This window comes from Oryctolagus cuniculus, chromosome 8 (genome assembly GCF_964237555.1).
Source record: "Oryctolagus cuniculus chromosome 8, mOryCun1.1, whole genome shotgun sequence".
NCBI lineage: Eukaryota > Metazoa > Chordata > Mammalia > Lagomorpha > Leporidae > Oryctolagus > Oryctolagus cuniculus.
Window position 1 is genome coordinate 70,491,797 of NC_091439.1, and position 14,438 is coordinate 70,506,234.

The 14,438-nt window shown below is 41.2% G+C and overlaps 1 protein-coding gene across 2 annotated transcripts in view; it reads right to left on the minus strand.

The window, feature by feature from the left end:
- BMPR1B (bone morphogenetic protein receptor type 1B) overlaps positions 1-14,438 on the minus strand; it is a 447,531-nt gene that overhangs the window by 248,873 nt on the left and 184,220 nt on the right. The window lies entirely within an intron of this gene.

Here is a 14,438-nt window from a genome sequence, read left to right on the forward strand (position 1 = left end):
ACACATTTGGTGGTCAAAAGAATGTTTCCAAACACAGAAACAACCACCAAATTCCAACTCCGTTCTACAGAAAACCCCAGCAAGGAAGCCTTGATTTGTTAACTGTGTGAATTGACAAGGTACAGAGAGAGACATCCCATAAACGGACAGGCTACCCTAGGTAGACGCTTTCATTTCAGCTTCCATCCAGAACCACGACTCCAGCGGCAATAAAATATCAACCACCCTTGAAGCGTGCTTAAGCAGTCTCTCAAATGGAGAAGCAAAGAGAGGAATACAAAAAAGGAAACAAAACTTCTCTTCTTGATGAAAGAGAACATGAATACCATACTTAGGAATTCATCAAGAAAACGTTTTTCACAATGTCATTCAGGTTATGCGTTACCGTGGTTGTTATGAGCAAACACTTTACCAGAAGAGATAACACAGAAACTGTAATATTCTTCACAACTGGGTTTTGGAAGTCAGGAGCGTATTCATATTTGGATCAAATAATGTGGCTTTCTTTAATACCACTGTAAAATGTAAAAGAAGACAAACCATAAGACACACAGAATCTTACAGGACTATCTTTAAAAACGTGATGGAGTGAAGTCCCACTTTCAAAGCTTGTTTTCTAAAAGAACCCAGAATGAACTGCACGTTGATGGCTAAAGCACACAAAAGTTGCATTCTCTCTACTCTGGATCCCAGACTCTCAGTTCCCTAAGTACAGCCCATTGTATGTAATTCCCAGGTCAGAGGTGCAGCAGACAAATTAATTAGTCTATTAAGTCTCAGTCGTATCCTGGCACTGATGTTTAGGTTAGCACCTTCAGCAACAAGTTTCTAATGCGTAACTATGCTGCCATTTGTTCCTGAGAGAAACTGGGAACGAAGGGAATAAAGAAAACATGACCGGGAAAAGTTCCCACTGACCTAAAGGCAAAAACATGCACGTTGAGTCAGAGTTAGATTGGTGTATTCATAAAATAGGAGAAAAACTCCAGTTGATTAGTTCATGATATTTTAAGTGATTAGGAGAAAAAGAAATGGCTTCGTATCTAAGGAAATTTAAATAGCATTTAACACTCAGCAAAGTCAACCTAAAAAAGATGATAATTTGCTATGACTTAGCACTGAAGAGAGACCAATGATTTCATGACGAGCCTCTGAAGTATTTAACAGAAAGATTAGGTATTTGACTAAATATTTGTAAATGATACTAATGACTGAAATAAACCAGGTGACATTCATGTGTTAAAAAAAAAAACATGTACCTACACACAGAAGCAGAGAGACAGAGAGAGAGAGAGAGAGACATGGAGAGAGACTGTGCAGATAGAGTGCTAGAGAGAGAAGAGATGGAAACAGTTATGTTTCACCTTATTGCAATGTGTATCTAAAGGAATCAAAAACCAAAAATAGTTTCAAATTCAATAAAAGCAAAGTTTGTTGATCACCATATAACACAACAGAATACCCATGTACAATGTAGAAATTTTCTTTTCTCTTAAATTCTTCCTTTGTTCAGTGAGGTCATGGTACACTGAAATGTTCTCACAACATCACTGACTGAGAGGTGTGCAAGGGATTCAGCTATAAAAACTGTCTTATATGGAAGAATTAGGTGTTGAGGTTGTCTTAGATATTTCTGAGAGCAGCAAGGAGAAATAAATAACAAGATAAAGAATAACTCAGTTTACCATGATGATATCACGCATTAGAAATGTTTGGGCCGGCGCCGTGGCTCAATAGGCTAATCCTCTACCTTGCGGCGCCAGCACACCGGGTTCTGGTCCCGGTCGGGGCGCCAGATTCTCTCCCAGTTGCCCCTCTTCCAGGCCAGCTCTCTTCTGTGGCCAGGGAGTGCAGTGGAGGATGGCCCAAGTGCTTGGGCCCTGCACCCCATGGGAGACCAGGATAAGTACCTGGCTCCTGCCTTCGGATCCGCGCAGTGTGCCGGGCGCAGGGCGCCGGCCGCGGCGGCCATTGGAGGGTGAACCAACGGCAAGGAAGACCTTTCTCTCTGTCTCTCACTGTGCACTCTGCCTGTCAAAAAAAAAAAAAAAAAAAAAAAAAAAAAAAAAAAAGAAAGAAATGTTTGTTATCCATTGGGCAGTCATACTCTGTTAGAATCTCTAAGCCCTGGGGCTGGGGCTGTGGCATGGTAGGCTAAGCCTACACCTGTGGCATTGGCATACCATATGTCCAGGCTCTCCACTTCCAATACAGCTCCCTACTAATGGCCTGGGAAAGCAGCAGAAGATAAATTGGGCCCCTGCACCCACCTGGGAGACCTGGAAGAAGCTCTGGCTCCTGGCTTTGCATTGGCCCAGCTCCAGCCATTGTGGCCATTCAGGGAGTGAATCAGAGGACAGAAAACCTTTCTCTCTGTCTAACTGCCTCTCAAATAAAATAAAATCTTTAAAAAAAAAAAAAAAAAGAATCTTGAAGCCTTTATACTACACTCTAGGTCATTTCAAATTCACCCAGATTACTGAGAAGGCAACAGCAGTAACTATGGTTTACACTGCCTCCTGAATATTCCATTGCCTGGGTTCTAAAAATGCTTAAGTTCATCTCATTCTCCCCAAACTCAGTGCCATTAAACTGAGGACTATTAAAATACAGTTATATTTCTTGGAATTTTGCTTGGGATAAGTCAGAAATACTGAAGCAGAAAAGAATTTGAGTTAAAAAGATAATAGTTTACATTATCCCTAATAGTAAAAAAAAAAAAAAAAAAAAAAACTCGAAAACAATGAAAAAGTCCAACAAAAAAGGAACTAGCTAATCAAATTACGAAAAATGAGATGTTACGAAGTCATGAAGTGCCCAAGGAACATTAATGGGATATGAAATTCCTAAATAATGGCTGGCACACAATGGAGAATTGTGAAGTGAATGAAATAAAAATGCAGTTTACAAAACTATCTACACAGCTTGACTCCAATCTTTATAAGCACAGTATATAAAATGTATTTTAAATATAGATCAATATATACACACACATAATATGCAGATTAGACAGAAAAAAAACTGAAAAGACACACAAACTTGTTCACAAGACCCTATCTTTAGGTAGTGGAACTAAACACAGTTCTTACTATAAACACAGGAAACTGACATAATTGGACATGAAGCTACCGTAGCTCCTGTAACACAAGGGCGTTTCAACAAATTCAAGGGTTGAATGAGCATTTGGTGTGGCAGTTGAGATGCTGCTATGCCTGCATCCCATACTGGAGTGTCCAGGTGGGGTCCTGGCTCCACTCACGATTCCAATGCACAGCCTGAGAGGCAGCAGGTGATGGTTCAAGGATTTGCATCTCTGCCACCCACACAAATGACCTGGGTTTAATTTGGCTTTAATTTGGCCCTGTCCTCACTGGGGTGCACATTTGGGCAATGAACCCAGCAGACAGGAGATCTCTTTCAAATAAACAAAAATAAAGAATTTTTTAAAGGTTCAAGGAGAATGCACATAATCTCTTCATTCCAGTTTCTATGAACTTTTCAAAGCCCCCTCATAGTCTGAGCCAAATGAATCCATCACTACTGTAGATGATGCCAACTTTATAGCCATTGATAGAATAAAGGGGTCCACCTTTCTGAGTGATGTTCTTAACAACCTACTGCTATAAGACCGTAGCACCAACCAAGGCCAGCAAATCATGGTATCCTGTAACACTCTTTCTCCCCCGTACCATTAGTCCCTGTTCTTCTACTACTGTTTCTGATGAACATGTATGTTAATAAAATACCTGTGGCTGGCGCAGCAGCTCACTAGGCTAATCCTCCACCTGCGGCACCGGCACTCCGGGTTCTAGTCCCATTTGGGGCGTCAGTTTTGTTCCGGTTGCTCCTTTCCAGTCCAGCTCTCTGCTATGGCCTGGGAGTACAGTGGAGGATGGCCCAAGTGCTTGGGCCCTGCACCTGCATGGGAGACCAGGAGGAAGTACCTGGCTCCTGGCTTCGGATTGGTGCAGTGTGCCAGCCGTAACGGCCATTTGGGGGGTGAACCAACAGAAGGAAGACCTTTCTCTGTCTCTCTCACTGTTTAACTCTGTCAAAAAATAAATTAAATAAAAAATAAAATATCTGTGTGAGATGCACTGTAAAACTGCCGATACTTATCCATGCCTGTGGAATTTTTCCTGAGGCAAAAAAAGGACACGTGTGTATGTGTGTATATGTATTTGACAAACTCATTTATTTATGACAAACGCCCTAAACCTGTTTCACATATGGCAATGGATATTTTTACAAGCTCCGCTGAAGAGAATCCCATCCTTCAAATTGACAGTTATAGTTTCTCTAAAAAATGACATCTTGAAAGTTTTTTAAAATAGCATTCTGAAGCAACACTGCCAACTTTTTAAAGTGTTTCAAAGGATGCAATTACTTCCTAGATTAAGAAGAATTCTATCTGCTCCTTAGCATCAGAGTGATGTTATGGACAATGTCCATCGCAGCCCAGCTCTTGGAGGCACTTTGTAGCACCACCATCCATGTGTCCTTTGAGTGCACCCCATAGTTTTCCTACCATCTTCATTAAAATAGAGCCAATAGCACTCTTTTGTGCTCTATTTGTGTGGTTACCATGGTAGTGACTTGGATTCTGCAAGTAGGATAAACCTGTTGGGGACGGGGACAAGTAAGTAAAGGACCAGAAGAATGACTGAAAAAGTGAGGGCGATGGTCAACACCTTTAAACGTTTACTTTCCCACTGAAACAGCCTTTCGCCAAATCCTATAAAACTCTACCCTGACTCTTCAGCTTCCTGGCACACAGGACGGTGATGTGAACACCATGACACTGGCACTAAACTTCTGCTTCTTACCATCCCCCAAATTTCCAGCTCACACTCCCCAGAATCCCAGCCTTTTCTGGTTCACAGATTCCACTCCCAGTCAATGGAAATGTCACGTGGTGTCCCAGAACATGTGATGGAAAACAGAGGAGACAATGGCACAGGGCGCAGACAGCTCGGCCCCCTTGCCTTCGAGGAGGGCACCACAGGTTACATGTGAAGAGAGAAGTTGGTCAAGAAAATCCTGGACCTTTTCTACTTTCATGGGTGTTCTCAACTGTTAGCAAAGACACCTTGCATGGGTGCTTCAAGTAAACAAGTGGTTTTCAAAGGAGCTTCCCCCTACAATGATATCCAAGAAAATAAAGAAGGAAAATGCAAACAGATCTCAGATAAAAGGTTCATCAGCCTTCATCAGCCACCTGCCACTTCCTTCTCCACTTCCCCACAAATCTGCTTCGACACCACCAGAATGCTGGTGGCCCTGACAAACAGGATTTGAAAACCAATTAAACAGATCTTGTCTTTATCATCACAGAGTTCATATTTACAGAGATGACTACTGGAAATAAATTCCACATCATATAGTCCTTTGTAAATTTAGGAGTCAGAAGAAGTCATTAATGTTTTCCAACATTTTACTCCATAACAATGAGGAAAATTACACCATGTTGGCATTTTAAAATCTTGGGGTTCATAAAAGTAATGGGCTCAAGCTCTTAAAAAGGCAATAGGTCCTCCTAAATTGTTTAATGAGGCAGGAGAAAGCTATATTTTAATAATTATATATTTATGAATTTGTTATAAAGCATAAATTAGTTATGAATCATAAAGGCAGAGGCTAGCATCACTGGAAACGCTGTTAGATAACAGACACTGCTACAGTATTCCAGAAAGGAAGAGAAAAATACGCATTGCTCCTCATGCATCTCAGCCAGCCAAAGAGTTGTCCACAAACTTAACGCATCCTGTCTCACTCTGAGTCCTCATAAAACTGACAAAACAAAGTATGGCTGAGGTTTTAAAGAGTCAATAAAAATGTTTTTTAAAGCCATTTGAATACCGTATGTGTCACAAGGAGGTCTCATTTCAAAGAAACGTGGGTGAATACCATGAGCATTTCTGTGTACTTCTATCATATATCTTCAAGGGTTAGTTCCTTGGGATATTAGCAGTTAATCACTTCCCACTTGAAAACATGAGTTTTAATACTTCATAACTTTTGTCTGTTGGTGGCCTTTCAAAATTATTTGTACTTATAAAACTTCTCATCAGCCGGCGCCGTGGCTCACTAGGCTAATCCTCCGCCTGCAGCACCGGCACCCGGGGTTCTAGTCCCGGTCAGGGGGCACCGAATTCTGTCCCGGTTGCTCCTCTTCCAGGCCAGCTCTCTGCTGTGGCCAGGGAGTGCAGTGGAGGATGGCCCAAGTGCTTGGGCCCTGCACCCACATGGGAGAACAGGAGGAGACACCTGGCTCCTGGCTTCGGATCGTCGCAGCACGCTGGCCGTAGCAGTCCTTTGGGGGGTGAACCAACAGAAAAAAGAAGACCTTTCTGTCTGTCTGTCTCTCTCACTGTCTAACTCTGCCTGTCAAAAAAAAAAAAAAAAAAAACTTCTCATCTATGAGCTCCTTGAGAGTAGGATGCGGGTTTTATCAGTCTTCATTTGATTACTCATCAACTTACTCAACATTCCTACTGTACACCTGTTAGCCCTATGCTACTGCTTGTAAGTAATAAGTGTATGTGGAAAGAAACCACAGTCCCAGCCCATCACAATACTGAAAGTCTAACAACAAATAAGCAAACGAATGATTACAGTGGAGCGTCTCAGCCTTCAGGCACAAGGAGGGGACAGAGAGTTCATTGGAGTAGCCAGGAACACAGCGGATCCAAGCTACACCAGAAGCTCCAAATTGTTTTGAAAACCTCTGGGGAGTACCACAGTTGAAACAAGTCATCAGAACATTCAAGCACTATCGAACACTCAAGAGTCGCACAGCTTATGCTGAAGATTCTGCACTTTATTCTGAGGATAAACCTCAGAATAAATTTATTTAAGAAGGAATCTCGGAAAATTCACTGACGATAAAATGGAGACCAGAGGGTCCGGCGCTGTGGCATAGCAGGTAAAGCTGCTGCCTGCAATGCCGGTATCCCTTATGGATTCTGGTTCTAGTCCCAGCCGCTCCACTTCTGATCCAGCTCTGCTATGGCCTGGGAAAGCAGAAGACAGCCCAAGTCCTTGGGCCCCTGCACCCGCATGGGAGACCTGGAAGAAGCTCCTGGCTCCTGATCAGACCGCCACAGTTGCAGCCATTGTGGCCAACTGCAGAGTGAACCAGGAGATGGAAGACTCTCTCTGTGTAACTCTTTCAAGTAAATAAATAAATCTTAAAAAAAAATTAAAAAATGGAGACCAGAAAGAGGAAGCTTCAGTGAGGAGATGGTTGAAGTGATAGTGGTAAGAAATTATGACATTCCCTGCACCGGCGTGGGAGACCAGGAGGAAGCACCTGACGCCTGGCTTCAGATCAGCACAGCTCCATCTGTAGCGGCCATTTGGGGGGTGAACCAACAGAAGGAAGACTGTTCTCTCTCTCTCTCTCACTAACTCTGCCTAATTAAAAAAATATATATGGCATTCCAACCAGCCTTGGTTTACCATAAGCAATGACAGATATGCTTGAGAAGTGCATAGGAGACAATGGGCAGGACATAAAAACTGAGTTGAGGAGAGAAACTGAACTTATGGACAATTCCTAGCTTCTAATTTTGGCAAGAGACAGAGTAAGGATGAGGTTTACTGATTAGGGAACACAGAAAGACAGGCAAATCGGGTGGGGAAGGGAAGACGAGGTTCCTGGGACATCGGATAAGTCAAGTTTGAAGCTCCTGTTCACATTCAAAGTAGACACATACAGAAGGCATGGACACAATTATTTGCACATGAGATAGGGACTTGTTCTAGGACACAGGATGTGGGAGCCATCGCTACCTGCTACTTCCTAGCCAGCTCATGCAGGCAGATGGAATAAGCCAAAAGAAAAAAAAGGCTTGGACTAAACTCATTCGAGTGCCAATAACGGGGGCAGAGGGAGAGCAGAAACCGGCAACAGCCTTGAGCGAGGCAGCAGCAACTGAGGTGTCTGTAGTGGGGCAGGAGAGCACAGAGTTTGTAGAAATGAACTCCTGCCTATCAAATGATCCTGTGAGCCACACGAATACAAGGAGACCTTTACATTTTACACCTAAAGAAGGAATTCTGGACCTATGCAAAAAGTTTCATCAGCGAGACAGCAAGAAAAACACAAAAGTTACGGAGCAAACGTGATACATGATGTGAAAACATAGAAAGCGGTTCTAGCATAGCCGCTGGCACATACTAAATGTTCCAACTGATTTAACCTTACTTTCTCCGCTGTGTGTCACCTAGTGCATGCTTTTAGGAAATCCCACAATCCCCTAAAACAATCTCCCCTGAGAAACAACAAAAACACGTTTCCTGACGGCTTGGATGACAATCAAAACTCAGTGAGAAATCAAAGAACTGCTCTGGGACAGCCACTGGATTCAAGTTTGTAGGAAGCCTTTCAGCCATCATCTTAGACAAAGATAAGATCAAAAGCAGATTATGCCATGGATTTTGTGTGGTATAATTAACTTAGTAAGGTAACTCCCATTCGTGGTTCAATTGTTATTAGTCAGTATGAACTGCAATACAGGTTTCATTTATTATGAGTTTACCTATCATATTGCTCATTAAATATTTCAGTTGGGTTCACCTAGGAGTTTATAAAAAGTTTAAGAATTGCATGTTATCATTTGTATAGAACAACGGTACATAAAACTGATTAAAAGGGTATAAATGGATAAGATATCTGATAGGAGCCAAAGCGCAAATATAAGTGCTCCATTTTATGCATCTTCCTAAACATGCTTTAACATCTCAGGGAAAAGGTAGCAGCAGTCCCAGTCATCTGTTTTCACAAATAAGCATTTAGCTAATCAGTAACATTTTTCTCCAGGCCTACTGTAGGACTTTTAGGAAAAATGTTTCACTTCATTGGCATGACAACCTGACAAGCGGTGGATCCACCCAGTGCAGTTTAAGATATAATCAGAAATTAAAATGAGATCTCACTTCTCTGAACTATTTTTAGTTTATTAAAATGTCTACAGGCTTCTGCATATAACTTTATCTCTAAGAAATTTATAAAAGAATATAACATACCCACCAAGAAGACTTCCATATACTGATATTAACCATGCATACATTTAATTATGAGATTTTTGCCCACAAGAGCTATAGGGGGAATGGATGTGGGGTGGAGTATGAGGAAGCACATTTAAAGTCCATTTTACCAAATTCCTGTATTTTCTCTCCAAAACAGTCCCTTCTTCTGACTTCTCAATTTCTGTTAACAAAATAACATTCCAGAGACAGCCTTAAAACTCTGGCATTGCTCTTAACACCAGTCTCCCTCATGCTCTTCATACTATTAGTTGCCAAATATGGATTCCACATACCCAACGTGCCAGGCATTTGTCCCTTTCATTCCGTTACCTCTGCTGCAGGGCAGTCAAGTCCTTTACTATCTCTATTTGGCCTATGCCTGAACGCCTTCAGTTCTTCCCAAGCAGAATTCCCAACTGCTCTCCATAAAGCCCACTTACAAGTTAGTGCTTTTCAGCCTTGAGTGGCTCTTGGCAAAATAAAGGAATACTCCTGGCCTGGCATTTAAAACCCATCACCTGGCAGTTTTCATGCACAACTATTCCAGGCTTGCTATTCTGGAACCTTATTTCTCCATCATTTCCCAGCTTCTGACCTCCCAAAATCGCCTCCCATGCCATTTCTGCCAATGGAGTGCCCTTTTGCCCCATCTCCTCTTGTTCAAACACTACTTGATGTCTCAAGAATAATCTCAAAACGTAAATTCCTTCGCAACCTCAGACACTGATTCTACCGGATGCCACCTTATTTTTCCAAAGCCATACCTCACCCTGCTCACTCTGAGCACTCCCAAGACGCTGTGTCTTACACAGTTCCTATGGCATGTCTTGAATACTGGTCACTTTTGCCTTTGCCTCATGCCATTTAGAGTCTACCAGCTCCATGAAGACAAGAAATGCATCCCAGCTATTTCTCATCTAGGGCAGCCTAGCAATGTGGTCATGGCAGTATTTGCTGGATTTGACTGGAAATGGTAAAGTGATAAGGTAGGCTTGGAGCTAAATCAATTCATCCGTGAGCCACAAGGAATAAACAGGCTGGCCTGTCCACTAGAGCTCTCACCGACCCTTCCTTGTGCACCAAGCCTGTAACTTACACTGTGGGTCCAGATCTTCTGAGTCCACTGGTTATTGTGAGTGAAACGTAAACATTTCAGATGAGTGAATTCTCTATGAATAACTGTCAAACAGTAAACGCTAGTTCAATTTTGAGATGGAAATATCATTTGAAAAGTACCTCATTACTCTAGCAATGGAAAAATACACTTTTATTAAGGTTCAACTAAGATGAAATCATTTTAATTAGACATTGTTTTAGCTGCTCAACACATAAATTAGTTTGAGGTCATTTGTTTTCTAAATGTTATCTCCTAGATTTTCACCTGTGAGAACCATTCAAAGATACTATTTTAAAATATTTTCTTTAAACTGTAAAAAGCAAAGGTAGCCATTTATACACATTCACTAATTCTCTCTCATATCTATGTATATGTATATACATACACACATATATATTTAAGACTACAAGATTCAATGAAAATAGTGACAGCTTTTAAAAAAAAATGCAACCTAACATATAGCTGAGTAACTCATGAAACTCAGCATGCATTGCTGACTTTGGACATGACCACCAAATTTAACAAGGTGTTTTTGAAAGAAACAAAATAAGACAGGTCTCTGGAGCATCCACTCACACTGGCGATGCATCTGAAGGGCAACTTTGCTAGGCGAATATTATGCTTGGCTTTAAATAAAAATTGTAGAATTTAAACATCTTTAAGTAATACTTCAGAACACAGAGAAATATTCCGCAAAAATCTGGCTATCATATGTAACAAAATAATTAAAGGAAGCTGAAACCTAAAAGCAATCATGTAATATTTCTTTATGCATAAGACCAAGGAAAGCATGATACCAGATTAGCAAACTTATAAAAAATCTATTTAAAAGAAAAATCACTAAGGAACACACTGTTTCATAAAAAAAAATCCCTGTCATTCATTATCAAGTCACATATATCAAAGGTGTCATTTTAAAAAGAAGGAGAGAAGAAATCTGTGACTTGCAGATAATCTTGGCTGGAAATTACCTGATACTAGATTGACTGAACCTTCTTTATATATGAAGTCTTTAAAAATATCCCAACTCCCAAATTAAAATCTCAGCCCCTTGTCAAGTTTCAGAGAGCTTGTATTCATTTCCTTACAAGTCAATGTGATATGGATGTTGAAATTTAAAGGCATCTGTTCTGAGCTGTTTATCTAAAACTGGGGAAAGATTTGGGCTGATCTGTGAAACTATTCTCAAAGAAGTATTTTAACTACTGGTCACACTTAGGATATGACCGGCTAAGGCTAAGGAAGCCAGTATGTGGTTAAGAAAAGCAACTGCAAAATTCACTGAGTCATAGCAGAACACACTGTTGACCTTTGGCATCATTAATTCCTAGTTTTCCTGTGGTCTATGCTGTTTCAGAATTATAAATGATGGGGAAAACGACCATTCTTCATCACTCCTACATTCACCTCTTCCTCAAAATTTTCATCATTAAAATAATTGTACTTCTAGAGTCAAAAGGGACAGAAATAGTTACAGACTCTGAGACTGGCCAGAAGTATATGACATTCAAGTTGTTAGAATGGAAAGAATCCACATTCCTAATACCAAACCAGAGGAGAAGACAGTAGAGTAGATCCCTTAAAAAAAAAAAAAAAAAAAAAAAGTTTGTGTTTTTTCAGGGTTTGGGGGAGAGGAAAGGAGAAGGAGAGAGAGAGAAAGAGGAGTAAACTGCTATCCACTGGTTCACTTCTCAAATCCACAACAGCTGGGGCTGGGGCCGGGAATGCCTTCTGGGTATCCCACGTGGGTAGCCTGGACTCAGTACTTGGTCCTCCATGTGCTGCTTCTCATGGTGCGCATTAGCAGGAAGCTGGAATCAGGAGCAGAGCCAGGTCGGAAACCCAGGCACTCTGATGTGGAATGCAAGTGTCCCAAGCAGCAGCTTAACCCACTGTGCTACAAACACATCCCACCCCACAGGTAAGTCAACAAATCTCCGGATCTAACAGATAGGGGCTCCAGTTCTTGAAGCAGAAAAGAGAACAGTGATTCAACAAATACTCTGTATAGGCAAATACAAATTACTCTGTATAGGCAAATACAAATTCTTCCACTTACGATGAAATGAAGGTCTAGGCAGACAGAAAATTTGACTTCCAGAAAATTCAACTAAATCAGCAAAGTCCAGGTAAAAATATCAAAGGCTTTGATGTAGCAGGGAATTATTCACTGGCAATACATTTTAAAACTAATTTCAACATAAAGAAGACTTATTGGCCCACATAACTGAAAAGCTGAGAATTGGTATGAGGCTCAGGTAAAGCCCGAGTTCATGAGTCAATGAATTAACCAAGAACCAAGTCCCTTTTCAGTGTTTCTACTGCATCATTTCAGTTCATTACTTCAACACAGTGGCCATCAACTAACTCCTGAGGCTACATACTTCGTTTGTTCACATCCTGCAAGGATGAAAGACCATTGTTGTTTTCAAATGCTCCACCAAAGTTCTGAGGTTCACTTTGTGCGCTGGCTTCGGTCCCATACATCACTGTAGCCAGAAGCATGAAATACACTGAGTGTCTCGATCTAAACAGCACACAGGAGGTAAATTCAGCTTCCCTGAAAATCCACGGACACCATGGACAACTCTGTAGGAGAGCAGCAGCAAATGAATACAATAATTTACCTCACCAAGTTGGGGACACATTCTGATTCCGATATCTGAAGCTTTGTCCCTCTCCTTTTTCATAGTGCCTGCCTGTTTTGACAAGTTGTATGTGTGTGTGTGTGTGTGTGTGTGTGTGTGGTGTACTGTTACTATCAAAAGAAGCAAAAGTGTCCCTATCCCTAATTGAAGGCTGTAGTAGATGAGGCCTTCCAATAGGTTCTTTTATCTTCCCCCAGCCCATTTGAGATTAGTGTTGAGAAAGCAAAATGTAACACAAAGGTTATTAATATGATTTCTTTCCAATTTAGGAGCACTGTAAATTTTGCCCAGGTACACAAAAGCAAGAAGTCACTTCATGAGAAAAAGTTCAGATGAGGGGCTGGTTCCAGTAACTCTGAAGCTCCAACTTTACCTTGTGTGTCCTAGAAAAAGTGGAGGAAAGTACTAACTACAGTTGCCAAGCAGAAGTAATACAGATGTGCCTAGTAAATAGTTTAAATGCCTAAGGCAGGGAGGAAAGCAAAAATCATTCTCAGGAGGGCCAGGGATTTCTTCTATAAAATACCACAGTCCTCAAAACAACACATGCTCAGACACAGCATCCGAAAATTGGATCCCACAATGACTGGAAGCAATCCAGTGTCACAGGTAACCCTTCAAAAGTCATTTAGTCCCCACAAGATTTAGCTCCACACCATAAATTTTCCCGGGACCCAGCCAGACCTTTCAGAAGATCACAAAGAAATCCAGAAAACAAATTACCATTAACAGAAAGATCATCTAATCTAGGTTTCACCCTGTGCTTGGATTAGCGACAAACAGGGTAGGGAAGGTTCACAAGCCCCTCCCCTTCCTATTCTATCTCCAACAAGAAATGTGTCTGATTTTTATCTATTCTACAAAAGTAGGTTCTGGAAATGACTTGTGAACAAAGAGCTTTGTGGCTAGAAGAATAGTTAAATCATTAGTATTCTATCTGAGGAACTGAAGACCAACAAGGGTTCATCATTTATTTCCAGAACCTGAACCCAGGGCTGTAGAATTCATTCAACAATTGTTGTGCATCTACTGTCAGCAGTCACCTACAGCAGTCTCTGCTATCCAGCTACCAACCACCAGCAAGAGCACCAGAGTTATCTAGGCAGTCCCCTCAATTTCAATGCACACAGTTTTATAGTATACAAGCCTGCTTTCCTGCTACCTAACTCATACAGGTCTTACAGTGTCTTGTCACTCAGTTTTCTTATCTGCCAAGAGGAATCACGTTATGCTACTTCAATGGACTAAAAGATTAAAAATATATGAAATACATCAGGAACTGAGACAATATTAAATACGTGCTGATAATAATAACTGGAAATAAACCAGAGTGGCATTATGGTGCAATTAGTTGGGTTTTCATTTTAACACTTCACCATCACCTACATAAAAAAAGAAAAGAAGGATGTTCGATAGGACAATTACAAAGCAACAATGCCTGATGAAGGAAAACAAGCCATATAAAGATGAATGTATTATCCAGCAGAGTAGAATGCACGACTACACCATCAGCTATGGGCTCCATCGGGATCTATGAACTGAATGGCACTCAAGAGGCAGGGGGAGCATTCCATCCAATCTGGCCTTACAACTTGGATGAGGGGAAATTTTAGTACAGACTAGAGAAGAAACGCTGACCA